Raw genomic sequence first — 22208 nt, 5'->3', positions numbered from 1 at the left:
CTGGTAAATAAATAGAATTTTTTTTTAAAAAAAATAGAAACTATCAAAGCTTCATACTAGCAACAGTTCAAAAGGAACCTCTACTTCTGCCAAGCATAGAAGTCACTATAGGCTTCCTTCAGATCTTTTACTTGGCATCAGCCCCAGGTGAGGAACCCAGACAGAGAGAGGCCTTCGTTCCATACCCATGAAGGAGACAGACAAGAAAGCAGTGAGCAATGCCAAAAGCTGGTTCCTGGGTAGAAAAGCTGGGGCTCCAGAGAAGACGACACAAAGAAGGACCAGCTCAGGAATACAAGGACCATCACAACAGACAAGACAGAAGGGACAACACATGAAAACACTGTGTCACCATGCAGACAGCTGACAGGAAATGGACAGGGTGCCCCCCTTTAAATGTGAACTGTCGCTGTCGTTCAGCACTTGTTCTTGCAGCCTTTTTAGGAATATTGTAGTACCTGACCTGTATTGAATCTATCTTTATATTTGTTTCATTTATATGCATGTGTGCATGTGTGTGAGTGCGTGTGTGTCTGGCATATACATAAAGGCACCCGTGGGGCTAGACTAGGACATCGGATTCCTTAGACCTGGAGTTACAGGTAGTTGTGAGGTGACCAATGTGAGTGCTGGGAACCAAATAGGTTCCTGAAATTCTCTGAACATTAGCAAACATTTTTAACCATTGATTCATCTCTCCCGAGCCCCCTAAATGTATCATTACATAAACTTTTTAGAATACGACCTCTTAAACTGTAATAGGGCTCAGAAGAAGCTAAAGGGCTTTAAGAACCATATTATCTGGCTGTATTTCCAGAATACTTTAATTAGGCACAGGGTTAGAAACAGTAGAAGTTATTAGATTGCTGATCAAAGGGGCAGACTTAGAGACTCATTGATTAAGAGTATTATTCACGGGGGTTGGGGATTTGGCTCAGTGGTAGAGTGCTTGCCTAGCATGCGCAAGGCCCTGGGTTCGGTCCCCAGCTCCGAAAAAAAAAAAAAAAAGAGTATTATTCATTTCCTATTCAGACTACATATTAAATAATCCTCACCTCCAAATGTTTCAAATCATATGGCCTAGTCACAATCATTTGCATCTCAATAAATAAATAAATAAATAAATAAATAAATAAAATATGAAGTGGGGGGTGATTGAGACAGGGTTTCTCTGTGTAGCCCTGGCTGTCCTGAAACTCACTAAGTAGTTCAGGCTGGCCTCAAACTCAAAAAATATGAATTTTTAATAAAAGCTTATTTTTGTTTATAAAGCAAGTTTACTAATTTTTTTCCTTAAAATACAAATTTTAGTTGGGTAATGGTTGCACATGCCTTTAAACTCAACACTTGGGGGATAGAGACAGACAAATCTCTGTAAGTTTAAGGGCAGCCTGGTCTACAGAGAGAGTTCCAGGACAATCACGGTTACACAGACAAACTGTGTCTCGAAAAACCAAATATCTCATATATTACATATGACACACAATATATATATATGTGTGTGTATATACATATATATATGTAAAATCTTGGAGTGTGTGTGTGTGTGTGTATGTGTGTGTGTGTGTGTGTGTGTGTGTGTGTAGATGGGATGGCTCAGCATTTAAGAGCACACACCTTTCTTCTAGAGGACCCAAGTTCAGTTCTAGCACCAATCATACTCATTACTGCCTGTAACTCTAGCTCCAGGAGATGTGACACAACCTTCTGACCTCACAGTTAATACATTCAGGTGCATATGTTCACACACTGACATACATACACATAATTTAATTTTTTAACATAAAACTTAGCAGATAATAAAACAGAAAACTTTTATATTTAAAAAATATCTCGGAATAGTGTCAAAGGGAAAAAAATTTCACCAAGAAAAATGGCACAGATGGCTTCACTGTTGAATACCATAAACATGGAAGGAAGAAATACCATCCGTCTCACACAGCTCTTTCCAAGTTGAGAGGGGAGAACAGCCCAGTGTGTTGTGTGAGACAGTATGAGAGACACTTAAGCCAGACAGCATTGCTGCAGAGGTGAGCAGAGAAGAAAGCCAGAGGCAGAGGTCCCAGCCAAGAAGGCCTTAAACTGCAGGGAAAGGAGCAGGGTAACCAAGAAGTGCTTGGCCTGGGGAGATTAGAATATCTAACACTCACATCATGGAGATCTACCCTGAGGGAGGATGGAGGAAAGCTACAGCCTCCTTTTGGTGAACATGGGAAAGCATGGGACAGCACACAACACTTCACAGTAAAAACTTTGAGTGACAGGAGGAAATGCCCTCTGTTTGATAAGGGACATCAAACACCCCACAGAGACACTGCATCCTTACTGTGAGCTACTAGACAGAGCCACTTCATGTGTCTGAGGGCACCCTGAGGACTAGAGAAAGGCATGCAGGTTGTCACATAAGAGACTGGAAGCTATACAATAGCTGTGACCGCAGGGTCAAGGGCACGAGAATAATGTCCTAAAGCTCCATTCCCCTTCCTTACACTAACGAACCAGAAAATGAAGTAAAAACCACAGACAGACACAGGACAGGGTTTAACAGAAGACATACAGCACCAACAACTACAGACCACCGAGAGAAACCGAGGCTGCCTCAACAAAGCACTCCAGATGGCTCCATGGACCCTTCCACTGATCCATGAATTCAGGGCAGCACAGGTCAATATCCTAGCAGGCAACTGGCAGAAACTGACAAGGTACTGTAAAATCTATGTGAATAAAAACACACCAGCAATTTGAAATGCAATCTTAATGGAAGGACAGTGAGAGGCTTCGCTAACCTCAGGACATACTACAAAAGCACTGCATTCACAGGGAGTCCAACACAGACACGCACCTACACTCTGATTATCAACAAAGGTGCCACTGCAATCTAATGGGGAACGAAGCCTGGTCAGCAGAGGTAGCCCCAAGCGGTGGGAAAAGCAACGCCCACTTCTATCCACAGCATATGCAAAACATACCATGGTGAGAGCCAGAGCCCAGCTGTGGACCATAAGCCACAAAGCTTCTATTCCCCTCCCTTCTTTTTTCTACATGTATATGTTGTTCACCCACATGTATTTGTGTGTTCATAGGCTCAGGTATATGTGTCCATGTGTGCACATGTATGGAGGCCCAAGGTTGACCCTGAGTGGCTTCCTCAATCTCTCTCCATCTTGTCTATTAATCCAGGGCCACTTACTAAACCCAGCGCTTGCCATTTCAGCTCATCTGGTTAGCAGCTTGGGAAAGCTTCTAAAGGCCAGGTTGGCTGTGACATGGCTTCTGGAAGCAAAGAGGTCTTATGTGACAGAGAGTGTAATGAATAAGAAGTCGAGTTCAAAATAAGTCTAAAAATACAGTCCTTGGCCCATCACTCAAAATGCTGAGATGAGGCAGGTGGATCATGAACTTGAGGACTGAGCTTCATAGCAAGACTTTGGCTAAGGAAAACCGAGGGAAAGAAGATATGGCTGAAAATAAACACTCCTAATCTCCCTTCTCTTTCCCACGCTGCTGGCCATGAGAGCCGCATCGGCATTCTATGCTGTATGGGTCCCACTGTAAAAAGGAGGGGCTGAGCAGCTGGGGCCTGTGTGTCCAGATGCAAGGCAAAACCAGGCACAGACAGCACCTCTGAGACTGAAATTCAACTCTCGGGTCCCCATCACACTGCAGCCCTGTCTCCTACTCCTTCCCCCAGTAAGTCAAGATGCCCAGTCTGCTCCCATGCTGTAATGTTGTCCAAGGAACACAGATCCTCCAGGTACACCTTCCATGGGGCTAGGGACAACCCTCTTTAACTTCCTCCAGCCTCTTCCCACAGGAGGCCAGCCTCCTCTACCCCAAGACTAAATGGCATCTGAGGGTCCATCCTTCTCACACTTGCTTAACCCAACCAACTGTAGCTAGAGTCCAACTGATTACCCAACTCAGCTTTGTCCTAAGGGCCAGCTGCCAGAAATAACACAGGTCCTGGAACAGGGACAGCTAAGGCAAAAGGAGCCTGACAGCCTCTGAAAAAGGAAGAGGATAACAGGGTGCCTGGCCCTGGCTTGGTGCTAAATACTCACTGCTCTGTCTCTTCTGCTCTAGATCCTGTTCTTGTAGCCAATGATGCATACACAACTAAAGGAAAAGGTGAGGGTTCAAGTAAAAGGGAACTCAAGCCTTTCCACTCCAAAGTAACAGTCAGCTATGTACAGTATTCCCATTGGGGAGCTGAGCATGGCTACCCTTTTCTAGTACAGTTCCACATAGCCCCAGATCACACAGCTTGTGAGTTCTAGGCTCAGTTGAGAGCCCTGGAGCAAGACAATTAGCACCCAGTCCCCATGATATAATAATAACCCACACTGCATCCACAATTAAATGAGATCCTGGCTAGCTGGCCACCAGGAGCCAGCTTGGAACAATCGGGGTACAGAGGGGACAACTATTCTTCCAGGAGATGTATGATAGGCAGACTCAGCATAGAGCCTGTATCAAAGCCATGCAAGCAGGCTGAGACATAGGCACCCAAAGGAGAGCAACCATGGCTCCATATAGTACACATCTACTCAGACCTGCAATTGTCCCTAGCTGTGGACTGAGACAAGAGAAGTTCACAATGTACAAGCTGCACTTCTGACCCACAAGTAGGGCCATAGCATCTTTCTCACCAGGAACATCTACCAAAGCCTGTGACTGGTTTGTGCAAATCAGTTCAATGCCATCAAGTCAGAGGAACACTCAGCACCTGAACTCAGGCACCAGGGACATGGTCTCCCTGTCCATCTACCTCAGCCAGAGTTCTGAACTACAGATGATGTACGACACTAGAGCCCAGGCTAAGAAGTTTGAGAGGCATGAAGGACATGGCTTCACTGGTGCTTGCAGACAGAGTCGCCTATCCAACTGGGCCTGTTAGCTGTGAGTCAGGAGCAATGAAGGACAGAGGTTTTGTTGGCTGCTCCCCCACAGTACTAGCCTTCTACAAGACTTCATGAACAGTGCCTAGAGAGAAAAATGCTCTACGAAGGGGCTTCTCCACCTTGGATGGTGACAAAAATTCAATTACTTGATTTTTTTTTCCCTAGAGAACTAGCCCATTTAGAGAGCTCAACATCGAGCTAGCTGTACCATTGAGCAATGAGTGCTGCCAGGTTGCTGGAAGAACAGTTGGCAGTCTCTCAGGATCACCAAGACACTCCACAGATCTCCGTACAGCCCATAGCATAAGTCTCTTCCACATAACTGAAGCTATCCTGGTCCAACTTCACAAAGAGACCAAGCCCAGAGCCAAGCAGAGCTGCCAGACCATAACCTATACATACTAGAAGAGCCATCCCATCTGTGAACAGTACACAGAACCAGTGCCACCTGCTGTCCTGACTACCAAAGGTTTCCAGTCCACTGGCCTCCCACCATTGCTTATCTTGCTTCTTTAAGTGTGAGCACATGTGTAGGTAGGCATGAATGCATGTATGCCCACATATTCCCAAGAAGGTACTTGTAAGGGTTTAACCATCTCGGTCATCCCACATGAACCGAAAATGAAAACATCCTTCCAATGACACATATACAACCTGGAAAGTACCCTAGAAACTGCCAGCCAGCAAACCTCAGAACTCACAAAGAAAAGAGTAATGCTTAGCTCCTCTGGAAGCACAGAAACACTCCCAACATCCTTTACTCTATGATTTGCGCTATTCGCAGACATCCTGTTTTGAAGTAAGGACAGTTTTCCACCCTGTCTTAAGGATTGCTGCACAGACATCCACATTCCAAGGCCACTGGGCACCAGGGGTCAGGACTATAGCCTTCATACCCCAATATGGATACAAGTCCTCCCCCTTAGAGGACCTGCACTCGCCCATCTTTTTAGGAATCACTGAAAGATACCTACCCTCCAGTCTGTATGGTTCAGGATAGCCCAGGAGCAGGTGACTGCTACTAAAGAGAAGTCAGGTCTCCCCCAAAAGAACCAGGCCACTGTCAACCATAAAATAAAGCCATATTATGGGAACCCACAGAAAGGCTATGAACCAAAGCCAGACATATACCAAGATAAGGAACCATCTATGCCTCCTCTGTGCCCAGAGCTCTACCTACAACCAACACTCCACTGAAAGACTATGTCATCTCTGCACCATCATCCTGCCGCCCTACCTGCTGCCCAGGAGCACCCCTGGATGTTTAAGAGACTGGAAAATTCTAGCCAGTCTGTTCCCATATATCCCTATTGTCTTAGACTCAGCCAGTGGCAATTCTCCCCTTTTAGCAGTTTCTACCTAAAAGCACAACGCCCTCTTCATACAGGTCCCCTGCTTGACTCAAACACACCTCTAAAGTTCATTCTATGGCTTTGGCCCCCAGTGTGGCTACATATGGGGACAGGGCAAAACAGACAGCTAATTAAAATCAAAAGGTCCTTAGAGTGTATGCCCAGCTGTCCTTCTAAACAGAACAGGAGACAGCAGAGAGCTCTCAGAGTTTCTAAGTGTGCAGTGAGGCCAGGTGGGAAAGCAATGGGAAGCCAGCCAGCAGTAAAGCAAGCAGAAAGTGCTGTGCTGGGTCCTTCATCTCTGTCTTGTATGCTCCAGGGCTACTGGAAACCCCTGCTGTGGGACATGACTCACAGCTAAGCCGCTGTGCCTGCCTTCTCCTCATCTCTCATAGAACTTGCCCATGCGCTCCATAACCATGGAACCAGATGAGTCACTGTCCCTTTCTGCCTCCCTCTCCCTTTCTACTATGGCCCCTCTGGTGATCATCTCACAGCCATATCTTTCCTCTCAAAGCCTGGGTACAACCTGTTCCCAAAAGTTGTCCAGAACCACTCAAAGCCAACCTACCTCCCCAGTATGGCCCCAGCTTCTCCCTACAAAACAGAAGGGCATTCTTACACATCAAAAAGGAGTACCTTCGTCCATTACAATCTCTAGAAAGAAGCCAAGAAGATGACTGTGACAGCCCTGGAAAAGTATTTCTTAGTCCTTAGGGACTGCAAAGAAATATACCATGTTAAGCTTTGGCCCACCAGTGTATACACACTGTTGCAACCCTTTTCAACAGTGGGTCCACAAAGAAAACACTAAAGGAAGATGTCTAAAAAATACTAAGGAAGACACCGATATTAAACCGTACCATTCCCCAAACCCCACAGAAAAACCACAACAATGAAGCATGCTAACCTAGGCATCCTGAGTCTGCTACGCCCACTCACAGGCTCTGCCCTAACTTCCTACTTGAGTGGCCCACTGCCGAAAGACACCTCTTAAGCTGGGACTCACAATGAGTGGAGGTGACCACTCTCCTTAAACATGCTGGAATCTGAGAAACTGACAACAGTATCCACACTTCCATCGGCTCCTTGAATCTGGTTCTGCCTAGTTCCTCATTCTCCTTTGTGACCTACCATAATATTCTGAAGGTCTAAGAGTTAAAGCAAGAGCCAATGTAAGGCTCAGTAGGAAAGCTCATGTCCATCATGCAAAATCCTTAGGTTCAATAAACAGTACTGTCTTGAACTTTAATTTTTAATTAAAACAAAAGGGAGCCAAACTTCTATTAAATGCTCCCACTTAGTGGGACCAACAACCACACCCAGTTGATAGAGAGGGCTGTGTACCTGTCTGCCCAGTAAGTGGAAGCCTCCATCATGTCCTGATTCTGAGTACCTACCCTTCCCTACCATATGCCCTTCCTCCAGGTATCCCCTGCCCTGTCTTTCTCAGAGCAAAGAGCACTTCCTAAAGATCCCAATTCCCATGTGCCCCTAAAAAAGATCAGAGCCCAGCTGCATCTCCTTCTCATGCACCCCCTTATTCTAACCCTGCTAAAACTAGACCTCACAGAACAGAGACCAGCATGTCTGTCATAGCCACATCTTGTTCTTCAGCTCAGTGATAGATAAGTCATAGCTTGTTGGAGGGTAAAACCATGCCAGGAAGCTTGGTAAGATAGAGCAGGTTGAGACCTGGAGATTTGGTGGGCACACACCTGAGGCCTAGATGACTCCCAACTCCCTGCCAGATTCCTGGCCTGGAACATGTGCCACATTCCTCACATAAAAGAAACGTGTTCTACGGTCACATAGGCTCAAAAGAGAGTTCTCCATGCTAATGAGGTACCTAGAGGCCTGGAGGGCTTAGCCAATAAGCTTTCCTTCCCAGACATTACTCCTGCAGAAGGTATTTAATCTCAGATCCACCCTGAGAAGTGACTATGATATATGTATGCATCCATTTTCCACCATGAACAACCAATAAACTGTTTAGAACCATGGACTGTCTCTTTCATCAGGATTCGCCATGGGGAGCCATGGAGAAGGCATTCGACTACAGAGCTCCAGCTTAATTCTCCCATAGAAGGCGTTCTGTGCTCCCAGCCACAACTGCCACCAAACCTGCCTCTGCCAAGCTAAGGACGAGCCAGTCCCCTGGCCCTGGACTAGATGCTCTCCCCAGCCCACTGGCTCCCAACTCCGTTCTTGGCTCTTCTACAACTCCCAGGGGTGCCTGGATGTCCAACAGTCTCATCGTCGCAGGCCCAGGGACCCCCTGAACCAACTCTGGCTTTCCCACATCTCAGATTGCGCTTTCCCACCCCAGGAAAGGTGCCTCGCTTCTTCCAGAACAGCCCAGCACCTGCCCCAGTGGCAATGTGGGATAAGCACTGTCAAATTCCCCAAGTTCTACCTCCCCAAGAAGCTGTGCCCAGCAGCAGAGAGGACTCAGGCCCACAATAGCTACGTATTAAGCAATAGTCATAAACATGAAGGGATACATGAGACATAGGCCCATACCACCTCCTTGACATCCCAGCGACACAGCTTCTAGAGCCACTAGAAACCTGCCAGCGGCTCCACAGGAAACACAGAAGACAGCAGACATGTCGAAGTTAAGCCCTGGAAAGGATCATGGCCAGGGTGGGCTTCAGCACAGTCTGTGTCTCTGGCTTTGCTTTCAAGCTTTGCTTGGGCTGCAGTGTCCCTGCCAGGGAGTGTCCCTGTACTTTCCACCTCCCTTCTTCTCTTTTCCACTGGGCTCCTGCCAAAAGCCCTTCCACACCCAGTCACCTTCCTAAGGTCCACTCCAGTCTCTCCCAAGATTCCAAGGTACTCAGGACAGGAATTCCTCTAGGTGTGGGTGCAAGCCAAAGGATCGGGTGGTGACCTGCCTTTTGAGGAAGGAGGAGAAACCAAGTGACACCCACAGGGCAATTTAGAGGTCTGTATAAGTCATTCTGAAACTAGAGTGCCAAGGTAAGGGTGTGGCAGATCCAGCAGCCAAGCCCCAGTCAGCTCCTTATCCCATATCAAGTCTCAGGACATAGCCTAGGGCCTCCCTGGCCTAGGCAGGTACTGGATATCCAGCGGTTTCCCTTGGTTTCAGTGACTGAGAAGGTACCAGTTTGGAGATGCAAATGCCCAGCTGTATGTGCTGGTGTGTACTGGTGAACACCAGCCATGTCTATGACCACTCAGGAGATTCCTAGCTGCAGCTAGCTGTCAGAGAGAGAAAGCCTGGAGAAGCAAGGGTTGCAGCCACAAAACCTCCAAATCCCACAACCTGGGGGTCACTGTGCTCTTTTCTCCCTCTTTCAACATCCAGGACCAGAGTTGTCCCCCTCTCCCAGGACCAACTGAAGAACCCTCTAGAATTTGCATCCACACACCTGAAAGGAAAAGCAGTATGTGGCGATGCCTAACACCTGGTGGGACTACTCCCTGGGGGCAGGAAGGTGGAAGACATATCCACCAGCAGTCAGGCTATGATCTGGGAGAAGCCAGGAAAAGCCCACCCTACCAAGGCTGCCAGGAGCCACACCTAGTCACCTTAAGGATGGGGCCTCGGGCCTGGCTTTCAGAGTTCAAGTACATACACTAGGCAGAGGACAATCCAGATTACAAGGAGGCCCACAGCAGTAGCATAAAAAGCTGTGACAGATGGGTGGCATTTGTGGGCAGAGAAATGTGTAGTGAAACCACTTCCCCAAACACTGCTTGTGGCCCAGGCATGGACAGGAGCCATGGGCTCTAAAGTGCACATGAGCCACAATGTCAATGACATCAGACACTGGCAGAAAATGAGAGCAGACAATTAGACCAGAAAGAAAAGGCCAGCATGGGTAGCACTCTAGACACTCCTCAGGGCCCTGGCCACGGGAACCACAGCCAGTACAGGAAGGATGACACCGGCAGCAAGGCCTCTGGAGCCCACTGCAGCGCGCGCGCGCGCGCACACACACACACACACACACACACACACACACACACACACACACAAAAGTCCATGCTTGACTCCCCCTCCACTAACATAAACATCACACACAGAACTTTAAATAAACAGATCTCTGCAGGAAGGGCCTGAACGTAAACATTCCCCACAGCCTCAGCAGCTGGGGGAGGTGGGTACCACTGGGTTTTTCTCCTGGTTTCCAAATGACTGTGAGTGTAGTTGTATGGGTTTGATGGTTTCTAACCAGACTGAGGGTGCTAGATGGGCTTTGCCAATACCACTTGTCTTCCCCTCCAACCCACTTTTTGGCTCATGGGGACTGGCTAATGTCCATGACACCTAACTCCCCAAACAAAAGCCAGCCAGCTTTTTCCAGATAGGACTTGTATCAAGAGAAAGGACCAACCCACTGAAACAGAAAACACAGGTCACCTACATATACAGGCCTGTTCTTGGGGCCATTCTTCAGGAATGTGCAGGTCTCGGACCATTGAGGGGTGGGATAGGCCTTCATACGGTACACAAAATCCCAAAGCAGGGCAATAAGCCTGGGATCTTCACTCTGCCATGCTTTTAGTCACCACCATTTTGGCCTAAAAGTTAACGTTAAAACCACCGAACATGCTATAGAGAATCCAGGAAGCAGAATCTTAGCAGGTGCATGCGCATGTGGGAGGAATGTTCTGCTGTCACACAGCAGAGTCAGCACACCTGTTTCTCACGGTACCTGACACTTGAACCACTAGGGAGCCACCCAGGACAGCATGTGCAGAGGTGCTTTATGACTTTAGCCACCACCGAGATGAAGGCTTCCAGCCAGTCAGGAGTGACCAGTCAGCCAGTGGCTACCTGATGCCCTTTAGGAAGGTCTGGAAATACTGTTCCCAAGACATTGCACCCCGGCCCCAGTGAGAGGCATATATGAATACAAGGAGACTTGCCCACTAGAAGCTCACAGGACACATGCACATTTAAAAAAAGTTAAGCATGTAGCAAGAAGCACACATGAAATGAACTCAGCTAAGAAGTCTTTGGAGAGGTGCTTCCAACCAGGTGTGGTGCCGCATGCCTGTAATCCCAGCCCTGTGGAGGCTGAGACAGAAAGATATTAAGGCTAAGCCTAGCATGGACTATACAGCGAGTTCCATGCAAGACAAGCACTTTGTCTCCATTCCAGAGAGAACCAGGTCCCAAGGTTTGGGCCAGCAGCAGAGACTGCCTGTGAACAGAAGGCCAACACATGCGACCCACAGGGTGAACACTGCGGCTTTCTGCTCAGCCAGAGCTCCTCTGCATCTTGACCAAGGTCTTTGAAAAAGCTACAAAGAGAAGATGAGACAAGCATGCAAGACCAGTAACAAGCAAACACGTTGCATGGGCCAGATGCATGATGAAGAGCAAATGTAATGCAAGCCTACCAGGAACTGGAGGCTTCGAGACTGTAAGTTTCTCAAGCACGTGAACTTTAAAGCTACTTGCAGCCTCACTGCCCCAAACACCCCAACTCCCAACTACAACCACCGGGACACCCAATGGTATCAGGGTACCCCTTAGGAGGCTGTTGCCTAAGCCCCTGCCATGTTAGCCTGGATGCTCCCCAGACTAAACACGTGAGTCCTGAGTTTTCTGGATAGATTGTGTACACCAGGTCCTGCCAGGGGCTGCTGCTCCCAGACCTGTCTGGAACCTGGAGGTGGGTGTGTTGCGCCAGTTTTCTTGTATGTCAGGCTGGCTGTTAGTGTTCACTAACACTTGCAAACTCCAAATCACCTCTCTGCCATCCACAACAGAGACTGTGTCTATGGAAGCCATGACAGTGCTTGAGAAGTAGGAGGAAAGGAACTTCACTTTGTCTACAGCCTAGACAGTGAGCACTTTAGGTTTTAAATTTAAAAAAGAAAAAAATCAGATATGCACCGCTCAAATCCATGAAATGTACAGTGGCTTTTCACACCTTAGGCTTGGCACAGTTGTGAAGGATGCTATAAATGTGGCTTGTCAGTGTGAGTACGCTCCTACAAGGCACAGCCAGGTGGCCAGCAAAGGGCCCCATGTGCCCTAAGCACTGCTCAGAGCCAAGGGTGCCCCACAGCCAAGCTGGGCTTTGAACCAGAACACATACTCAGTGAACACTAACAGCCAGCCTGACATACAAGAAAACTGGCGCAACACACCCACCTCCAGGCTCCAGACAGGCCTAGGAGCAGCAGCCTCTGGCAGGACCTGGTGTACACAAGACTCACACTGAGCTCTCTCCTTTCTCCTATCCTGGGCTCTCCGTTTGGTTTTAGTCAAGTGTTTGGTCACTTAACATTACTCTGGATGTACACTTCCAAACCACAGGGAAACTTGGAACCAATGGTGGATTCCAGGAGCTGTTTCCCAGCTGAGACTCATGACTGACAGTGGTAAGCTCAGAACCAGGCCCTTGCAGCAGGGAGGGGATGTGCCAAGAAGTCTCTGAGAATGCCACTGGCCACCATGCAAGCCTTAAGTCACATAGCCACATGTGTAGACTACAACATATGGCAGTAGAAACTCAAGATGCACAATACTGAAGCCAGAAGGGAGCAAGCGCCACTTCTGTGGGACAACAGAAGTCAGTAAAGCATCCTATGCAAATTACCATCTCCCTCCACCCATCCCCACCCATCAACAGGCCATGGAGAAGTCAATCATCAGCTCTAACCCTTACCTCTCTACCTTCCTTCTTTTACCTCACACACTGAAAAGCAAGTCAGATCCACGGAATGGGGTGGGGTCCTGTCTGGCTGGCATAAGCTTGAGGAAAAGCCACAACTTCCCTCTGTGATTCACACAGAGAACAAGATGCAAAGAGATCACAGATCAACATCCAAACTTTCCCTACTGCACTAAGACTACTGCCCTCAGGTCTTCCAAAACACATCCCTGGGCTAAGAGTGGTTAGCAGTGGCATGCAGGATGGATAGACCACAGCCAGCTCTGATAGCAGTAACCTGATGTTAGATGGCATGAGGCAGCCACAGCGGTAAGAGCTACAAAGAGAGCAGAAGAGGCCAAGCACATGAGACTAAGCTCAGTGATACCGAAAAGGAAAAAAGAGATGATGCTCAAAGAAACTGGAATGAACTGGTCAAGAACATGTCAGACACAGGCACATACTCTAGACCCCAAAAGTTCTGGCCCTCAGATAGCCATCCATGGCAGATGGCACCTAGGAACTCCCTCACACAAAGGTTGCAATGATGAATACAGACTGGCCCCCTCCTCACCTGGAGAGGGGCTGGAGGAAAGTCTGGGTCTATACAGACTGGGATCTCTGCTGAGGACCTGGATCTACATGACGAGGACAAATCCACATGAACCAAGTACTATAGAGGAGTGACTGAACAAAACCCAATTTGAACCCCCTGAGACTCTCAGGGAGGAAAGAGGGTGGGACATCCTGAGGGGAAGGACTTCCCAAGGACATTAACAGAATCTAAAGTCGCAAAGGAGTGCAACGCAAACTGAGGAATGAAGAACAAGTGGAAGTGGCTGAAGCAGGCAGACCTGAGCACTCTAGTGTGACTGCTTAGGAGGAAGAGGAAGCAGATCCTGGGGCTGCAGGGCTGAGTAGGTAAAAGGGCTCAGGGCTAGGGGCCCTGCTAGCTAGTCCTCCTAGGGAGGCCCATAGTGAAGCTGATTTTGGAAAGGTGAGAAAAAAATAAAACAAAACACTGACAAGCCTTAGAATGAGTGTGGCTGCAGAGGAACAGAAAAGACACAGGGACAGCAGACAGCAGGATCCAAGAAAATGAGAAGCAATCAGGGGCAGTGCAGAAAGGATCTGGAGTAAAAGGTTTTGCTCCCCTGACATGGTCTTCCCAGAGCAGAGCAAGCCTAGATACTGCCCAGTCCTCAGGGCTTGAGAAATACAGTCAAGTAGGGTAATAGACAGCCAAACGATGGGGCCAGGGGAACTGAGATGCCAGGCCAGCCTGAACCTCCCTAGTAACCTCAAACCTTCCCTGGGCTCCACCCAGCTTTATGAGCAGCAGCAACCTGCCATCCCAGATGGTCTCTGCTCTTCCTCTACAGCCTCCCGAACCCGCAGGCATTTTAGTCAGGGATTCGGAGCTGAGGAAGCCCTTGCCACTGTTCAAGGGACACCTCAGAGTCAGCTTAGCTAGTGCTCAGCTGATGCCATGGCACCTCTCAGCAGGGAGCTGAACCAGTCACCACAATACCCCAAAGTCTCTGCAGGCACAGAAGCATGCGTGCTGAACATGCAGGAAGCCAGGCCCGCACATCTCACGGGAACCCCACTAACTGCCCGGGTGCAGTGTCCTGCTGGAACACTCACATCAAAGGAGCACCCCTCGACGTGCTCTGCCTGCCAATCAAAAGCACTGTGTTTCTAACCCAACTCAGAACAGACGTGAGGAGCAGGAGCAACATTTCATTTTGTCAGTCGACTGGCCCTCTAGCTTGGTGCTCTGAGAAAGAGATGGCCCTGAGCTTTGCATTCCCAGGTGTGCCACATTCTGGAGTTCTTGTGAAGTTCTGGCTGCTACAGACCTGACAGCCAGGCTGCATGCCTGAAAGCAAACGCCATATCTGCAGGCTGCCTATGCGCCAAAAAGCTGGTCATGAATATGCAAGTTGACCATGAACCATGAACCTACTCGCAGGACTAAGCACTGAGAGCTGACTATAGATCTAAGAGCCAACCACAGACCTGAGAACTGGCTGACCATAGACGGAGCCCTGACCACAGACATAAAAGCTAACTATAGATCTAAGGGTTGACCACAGACCTGAGAGCTCACCACGAACCTGAAAGCTGTTCATAAAGTGGAGAGTTGATCATGGATGCGAGAGCTGACCACAGGCTTAAGAGCTAACCATGGATATAAGAGATGACCATGGGCTTAAGAGCTGACCATGGATGTGAGAGATGACCACGCCCACAAACATAAGACTTTTGCATGTACACTTTCCTGACATCACATTTCACATTTGATCCAACAAAGCTCGCCACCTCAAAACACTAGGCAGAACTCCTTTAGGAGCTCTGGAGCTCAACTAGACTGCAAAACCTTTACAAGACTTTCTATCTTCATAAGATAGCATGATGATTCCACCCCAGGGATGCCTTCGGGCACAGCACAAAGGAAAAAAGACTGAGATACCATGGTAAGCCATGTAGGTAGCACCTTCTCCCTTGGGGCCTTGCCCCTTATTCTCCCTGTGAACGTGGGGATGGGCACTGTATCCACCAGGTCAGCCATCCTCCCTGGCCAGTTCTAGAATGAAATCAGGATCCTCACCCAACGTCTCTACTTCCTTAGGGTATAAGCCAATGCCTGCTGTGATGAGCTCAAGAGGAGGCCTAACGGTTGTGTAGAAAAACAACACAGAGTCAGGGGTTCGAGCCAGGGTGTTGGCAAGGGCCACACACACTGTAGCAGGACTTGGGACAAGCAGAGAAACAGAAACTAGGAGTGAGCCCCGGAAGGGAGCAGCCACTGACTCCTACTCCCAGCACTAAGCTTCTGACTGCAGGAAGTGTCCCACCCTCCTTGGAGGAGCTGGCAGAGTGCTGTCTATGGACATGAGCAAGTTGACCACAGACCAAAGGTTCTAGCCTCCTACCCTCCCACAGAGCCAAACTCTGGACACAATAGCACTTCTCAGAAATGGCAGTGGACACAGGGAAGGACAGGAGCTTTCCACCCGAAAGAACAGCAAAAGATGGACATAGACACTCCTGAGGAGAGGCACACAGCGTTAGGGCAGCAAGCCTAGCTCTTGGACTCTTCCTGGAGCTGTCCAGGGGGCTTGCTTTTTTTTTATGTATGTGAGTACACTGTCGCTGTCTTCAGACACACCAGAAGAGGGCATCAGATCTCATTACAGATGTCTGTGAGCCACCATGTGGTTGCTGGGAATTGAACTCAGGACCTCTGGAAGTGCAGTCAGTGCTCTTAACCACTGAGTCACCTGTACGGCCCAGGGGCTTGCTTTTAAACTTCCTGTTCTGCTTAAGCTCTCCTCAGGCTGACAGGTAGAAACCACCTGCAGGCTGACAGGTAGCTAAGGGAGTCTGTAATATGTAATCCTTTCAAATACACCCCAGGGCCTGTCTAGCTGTTCTCACTAGAAGTGGAGCAGAACCTGTAGCTCACACCTTAGGATAGAGTCAGCAGCTGGGGTCAACCTGTAGAAGACAGGCTCACATCTGCAGAGAGCAAGAAACCTTTGTGACATCAGTTACCAGGCCCACGACCTAAAGGAAGACACAACACACACCAGAGCCAGATGTACTTCCTATGAATTCTTCCAGGTGACAAATAGGAGGCCAAGCCACACTGGACTCTCCAGCAAGGCCCCTATGACAGTTGGCACATCTTGAAGCTCAGTGAGAAAGCTGTCTTACATCACCCCAAAAAGGCATTCCATCCTCTGGGAGCTTAGGTCTTAACCTCCAGGGCCTCTTAGCAACTGCAGCTGCAGCTACAGAGGAGACACCAACAGGCCTGCATCAATATGAAGCAGGAAACAACCAAGGTGGAGGCAGCAATGGGTCAGTTTCCTACAGAAGGATGCCCTTTAACTCAGCTCAAACCAGTCTTTCTCTAAGAAAAGCCAATTAATCCTGTACAAGAAGACACATCTCTCTGCAAGAAGCAGGAAAGGCAGCATACACAGGTCAGCAGAGAAGGGAGCAAGTGTACACAAATGGAGAAGAATCCAAGCCAGCAGCTGCCTCTGGTCCCAGGAAGCTTTAGGTAAGCAGCCCCAGGTCAGTGAGTGTCCACATTCTCTATAGACCAGGACCGTCAGCGAAGGTCATCGTCAGGAATAAGACAAGCAAATGAGTCACAACCCAAGTGAGGCAGGAAGGCCTGGTCTCCATATTCTTCTCCAAGCCCACAGGGTGTGCTCACAAAAAAGATATCCCCGGGTGTTCATTGCAAGGGGCTACTGAATGGAAAGTTTCAGAGGTCATTTCTTCAAGAATCATCCTGAAGTGCTGCTTTCTTCCTAGTGTCAGTTGCAGTGGAACTGCATACAATGAGTGTGAGGGTTAGTTTTCTCTGTCTACTGGTCATAAGCTATGGCCATCTGGGAAGAGGGAGCCTCAACTGAGAAAATGGCTCCATCATACTGGTCTTTATGCAAGCCTGTGGGACACTTTCCTGATTAATGATTGATGTGAAAGGACTCAGCCCACTGTGGGCGGACCACACCTGGGCAAACTGGCGCTGGCTATCTACAAAGAAAGCTGAGCAAGCCACAGGATCACAGCAGTAAGCAGCATCCTCCCATGGTCTCTGCTTCAATTCCTCCTCTGAGTTCTTGCCGTGAGTGCCTGCCTTGACTTTTCCTTCATGATGGACTGTGAGCTATAAGATGTCATAAATCCTCTCTTCTCCGAGTTGCTTTTGGTCATGATATAGAAACCTTGCTAGGACAGAGAAGAACTCTCCAGAACATGGCAATTCTGCAGGTACCAGGGTACAGGGGTGCTGTGTTCTCTCACACGCTTGGAGCTGCTGGCAAAGTGCTGCAGGACAGCTGGCTCAGAAGACACCAGGGCATCCATCTTTCTGTTGGAAGCTGACCCTCACCTGGTGTCTGCTTATTCCATCTACACATTAAGTCAATAAAGGTGCCCCTGATGAGGTTCTGGTTCTCCCAAGACGTATGCAGACAGAATCAAAGCCTCAAACTTACAGCTATACCCATGACCCAGGACACTCAGAAGAAGGTGAACCCCATCTCCCTGCACAGGACACACAGTCTGCTCAGCTGCTCTCACACATAAGCTTAGTGTCCACCAAATACAAGAGAAGAGGAGGTAAAGGCAGACGGGTATGATAGGACACTCAAGAAAGTGTGATTTAATCCTGAATGCAGTCAACACCAGAAGACAGAAGAAACCTGGCAATCCAAAAGAGCCAAAAATTGGCAGACCTGCAATAGACAGTGAGAGAAAGATGCGATTACACAAGTCAGGTCAGAAAACCAAGTGCTGTCTCCAGCCTTACAGAGGGGAAAGGACCACTAGGAATGTGTGAACAACCACGGACCCATGAGGAAAGCAGCTGGGTACCCGAAGGATTCCTAGCAAGATGCAAACCAGTACTACTGACTTAGAAAGAAGGAAAACTCTCAGAAGATCACCCACAGACACAATTAGGATAAATTTAACCCAAGTTCAAGTCTGTAAAATAGTTTTTAAAAAAAAAATTCAGTGAAACTATTTGAACAGATGGGAAAGGTAGTAGGAGAATTAATAAGCAAGGTGCAATGGTGTGTGTTGAGTGTAAATGTGTATTTGGGGGTGTGGTATAAGTGTGTGTGTGTGTGTGTGTATATGAGTGTGTGGTGTGGGTGTATGAGTATGTGGGTGTGGCTGTGAATGTGTGAGTGTATGTGAGTGTGTATGTGTGTGACTGTGCATGAGTGTGTATGTAAGTGTATGTATGAATATGTGTATAAGTGTGAGTGTATGTGTGTATGAGTGTGTGGTGTGTATAGGTATGTGGTATGAGTGTGTGCATATGAGTGTGAGTGTGTATGTATGAGTGTGTGAGTATGAGTGAGTGGGTATGAGTGGGTGTAGTGTGAGTGTATGTGAACATGCATGTGTATATTGTGTGTTTGAGTGTTTTTGGGTGTGTGTGTATACATGTGATTGAGTGTGAGTATGCATGTATGTATGAGTGTGTATGTGGTTGTGTGTATGAGTGCATATGTGAGTGTGGGTATGTGAGTATATAGGTGTATGTGTGTGTGTGTGTGTGTGTGTGTGTGTGTGTGTGAGTGTGGGTCTGTGTGAGAGAAAGCATTTTTTTATATTAACTTTAAAAAAAAATAAAGTAGAAGAAATGAAGAACTCACCTTGATTGGAAGAACATCATTGCAAAGATAACACTCCCTTGAAGAACTTACAGGCTAGTAATAATCTGTCTAAGTTCAGGCTGGGTTTTTGTGGAACCTGACAAGTTAAGCCTGAAACTCATATAAAACTGGAAGGAAATGGCCAAGGCAAGACTTAGAACAAAAACAAAACAATTGGAGGATTCACACTTCTGACCTCAAAGTTTACTACAAAGCTACAGTGATATAGAGTATGTGACACCAGCAAGATAGTGGACATGTCAAGCAGAGAGCCGAGAAATAAATGTGTGAAGTTCATGGCCAATTACAATTTCAACATGAGTGGTAAGACGCCCAATGGGAAATAAGAGTCTTTTCAATCAATGCCACTGGAATGACAAGATTGCCACAGCCAAGAGAAGCAAACCACTACCTTGTGTGACTGTAGGACTTAGAAGAAAACATGTCTTTGTAACCTCAGACTAGATACAAGCAACCAAGGAAAAGGCAAGGCACAGTCCATCAAAATTAATATCATTCCTGCCTCAAATAACACTCAAGAAATGAATATAATATACCCCAAATGAGAAAACAAATTGGGAATCACACAACTGGTAAAGGTCTGGTATCCACAATATATAAAGAATTCTAACAATTCAACAGTTAACAAAAGTCAAAATGTGCTGCAGATTTGAATCTTCAAAGTAGACGTATAAATACCCACTAAGCTCACGGAGAAACTCAATATCAGGGAACTGCACGTCACATCACAGGGAGATGTCACTCTATACCTACCAGGACAGTTATCAAAGATGAACAATAGCAAGTGCTGTTTGGGGATGTGGAAACACTAGAACCGTCACTGCTCGTAGAACATGAAACGCCTGGCTGTGGAAAGCACCCAGCAGCAGTTCCTCAAAAGCTAAGCTCCCTTGGCCAACACCTCCACAGCTGGGTTTACACCCAAGAAAACAGAAACCTGTGTTCAAACAAAAGCTCGTTGCATGGATATTCACAGCAACCCTATCTATGGCAGCAAACTGCCATCAATACCACACAAAATGCAGTGTGTATCACACGATGAAACACACTAGGTCACAAACTGAGTGAAGTACCACAATGCCACACCATGGGCCACCCCAGAAAATATCATGCAGAGTCAAAGCATGGGACAGGGCATGAACTGCTAGATCCCACTCATAGAAACTATCCGGAGCCAGAGCTTGGTTCCCAGAACCCACATCAGGCAGCTCACAACTACTTGTATCCAATTCCGGGGGCTCTGATTCCCCTTTATGGCCTCCAAGGGCACCTGCACCCATGTGGTTCACATACGGACAATCAGACAGGCACACATACACATAAATAAAAATAAATCTTTTGTGTGTACGTTTTATTTTGTTTTGGAGGCCAGGGTCTTACTATGTAGCTCTGGCTAGCCTGGAATTCACTGTGTAGACGAAGTTGGCCTTGAATTCACAGATATCCAATGCCTGTCTTCCAAGAGCTAGAATTAAATGTCTGCACCAGCATGCCTGCTAATAAATCTTAAAAAAATTAACATAAATGCCTGAAAGCCCTTCCCAGAGCTAGTATAAGGAAAGCTTGAGTGGAAGCAGTGGTTACTATGTAAGTGTCCTATAAAGGGTCAAGCTCTTTGTGGCCTCCAGCCTTGGAGAATTTACCCTCAGCTCCCTAGCCTGCTCCCAGTCCCAGGAGAACTTCTCTTCCTCATCACTGTCTATTTCTCTTTCTAACCATGTGTCCTGATCCAATTCAATTCATTGCCCTCAGTCAGAGAGAAGAACCTGGGTATTTCAACAGGTGACGTTCTGCCGGGCGCAATGGACTCAGGTCTGAACTAGAATGCTTAGATTTGCTCCTTGAACAGCATCCAGCCCCTGGAGCTGAGCTGACTCCAGCAGGTGAGGGCTGAGCACTCTCTTACAGGGACGCTGCGAGTTAGCATCTCGTCAACAAGGCAGACCCATTGCAAACACCATGGAAAGACTATGAAACCCCTCCACTCCGCATCTATGTGGGCCACACAGGTCGCAGCCTTAGTTCCTCCAGAATGTGAACAGCAGGGTCAGCGTTCCACACCTATTTACACCCCACTACAGGAGAATACAGTTGTGGGATCATCAGAGCATAGGTATTGATTCCCATTAACACTAGGGTGCATCTGATCTCTCCCCAAGTAGAATTTTATTCAAAAAAGGATAGAAAGATCAAGTGTTGGCATTTTTGTGTCTGTTATCCACAGTTCTTAGGTACACCACAATGTCCTTACTGTTCAGGGCCTTGCTGTTCAGTCATAGAAACACCCACAAGAGCCTAGAACTCCCAAGCCACTTGATGCCCCTAGACCCCCTTAACTCTACACTCAATGCAACACCTCTTCTTCCATGGGAGCAGCTGCTTGCCAGTAGATAAAGGTTTAACAATTCACAGTCAGCTCAGGGGCTCAACTAGCCTCAAGCCCCCACTCTGAGGGACAACAGTAGCAATGGAGCAGACATGGCACTCTACGCTCACCATACCCTCCCACTAGACACAGACCGAGGCCAATGACCTTGTTCACTGTAAAGAAACAGGGGCCTGGAACCATTAGCACACAGCACCTCTTAGCACACAGTACCTGTTCCTACTTCTGTGAGCCACATCTGCCACATAGCTCCCCATTTCCTGACTCTGCTTTTATGTCACAGTACCCCAACGGCCACTCCTTCCTTGCCTCCCCAGCTAACTCAGATTGACCAAACCAAAACCTCAGGACAGCCACACCAGAGGATGTGTGGTCTCAACATCGGAGCATCCCTGTGTTCCAGGCCACTGACACTGGCTCCATGAAGACCTTCTCACTCAGAATTATGTTCCCAGGTTAGGGCAGTCGGTTCCCTGTGGGGAAGGTGGGTCAGCAGGTGTCATTGCAGGAGGCCCCAGAACCATGAGGGTGCAGACCTTGGACTGCATCTAGTGAACTAACCGCACCCTCTACCCTCACGCTCCCGCCCTCAACACAGGCCCAGGCCTCTCCTCACTCCCCAGCATGCTCTCTCCAGGCCACATCTTTCTGCTAAGATACAGCAGAAGCACACGAAACTGGAGCTCTGTAAACCTAACACGGAGCTGCTCTGGGGG

At 48.0% G+C, this 22208-nt stretch overlaps 1 protein-coding gene across 4 annotated transcripts in view; it reads right to left on the bottom strand.

The window, feature by feature from the left end:
- Nucleotides 1–22208, bottom strand: part of Inpp5a (inositol polyphosphate-5-phosphatase A) — a 184426-nt gene that overhangs the window by 150158 nt on the left and 12060 nt on the right.

Source organism: Rattus norvegicus, chromosome 1 (assembly GCF_021556685.1).
Source record: "Rattus norvegicus strain SHRSP/BbbUtx chromosome 1, alternate assembly SHRSP_T2T, whole genome shotgun sequence".
NCBI lineage: Eukaryota > Metazoa > Chordata > Mammalia > Rodentia > Muridae > Rattus > Rattus norvegicus.
Note: the sequence above shows the minus strand (reverse complement) of the source record. Positions and strands in the feature narration are given on the sequence as shown.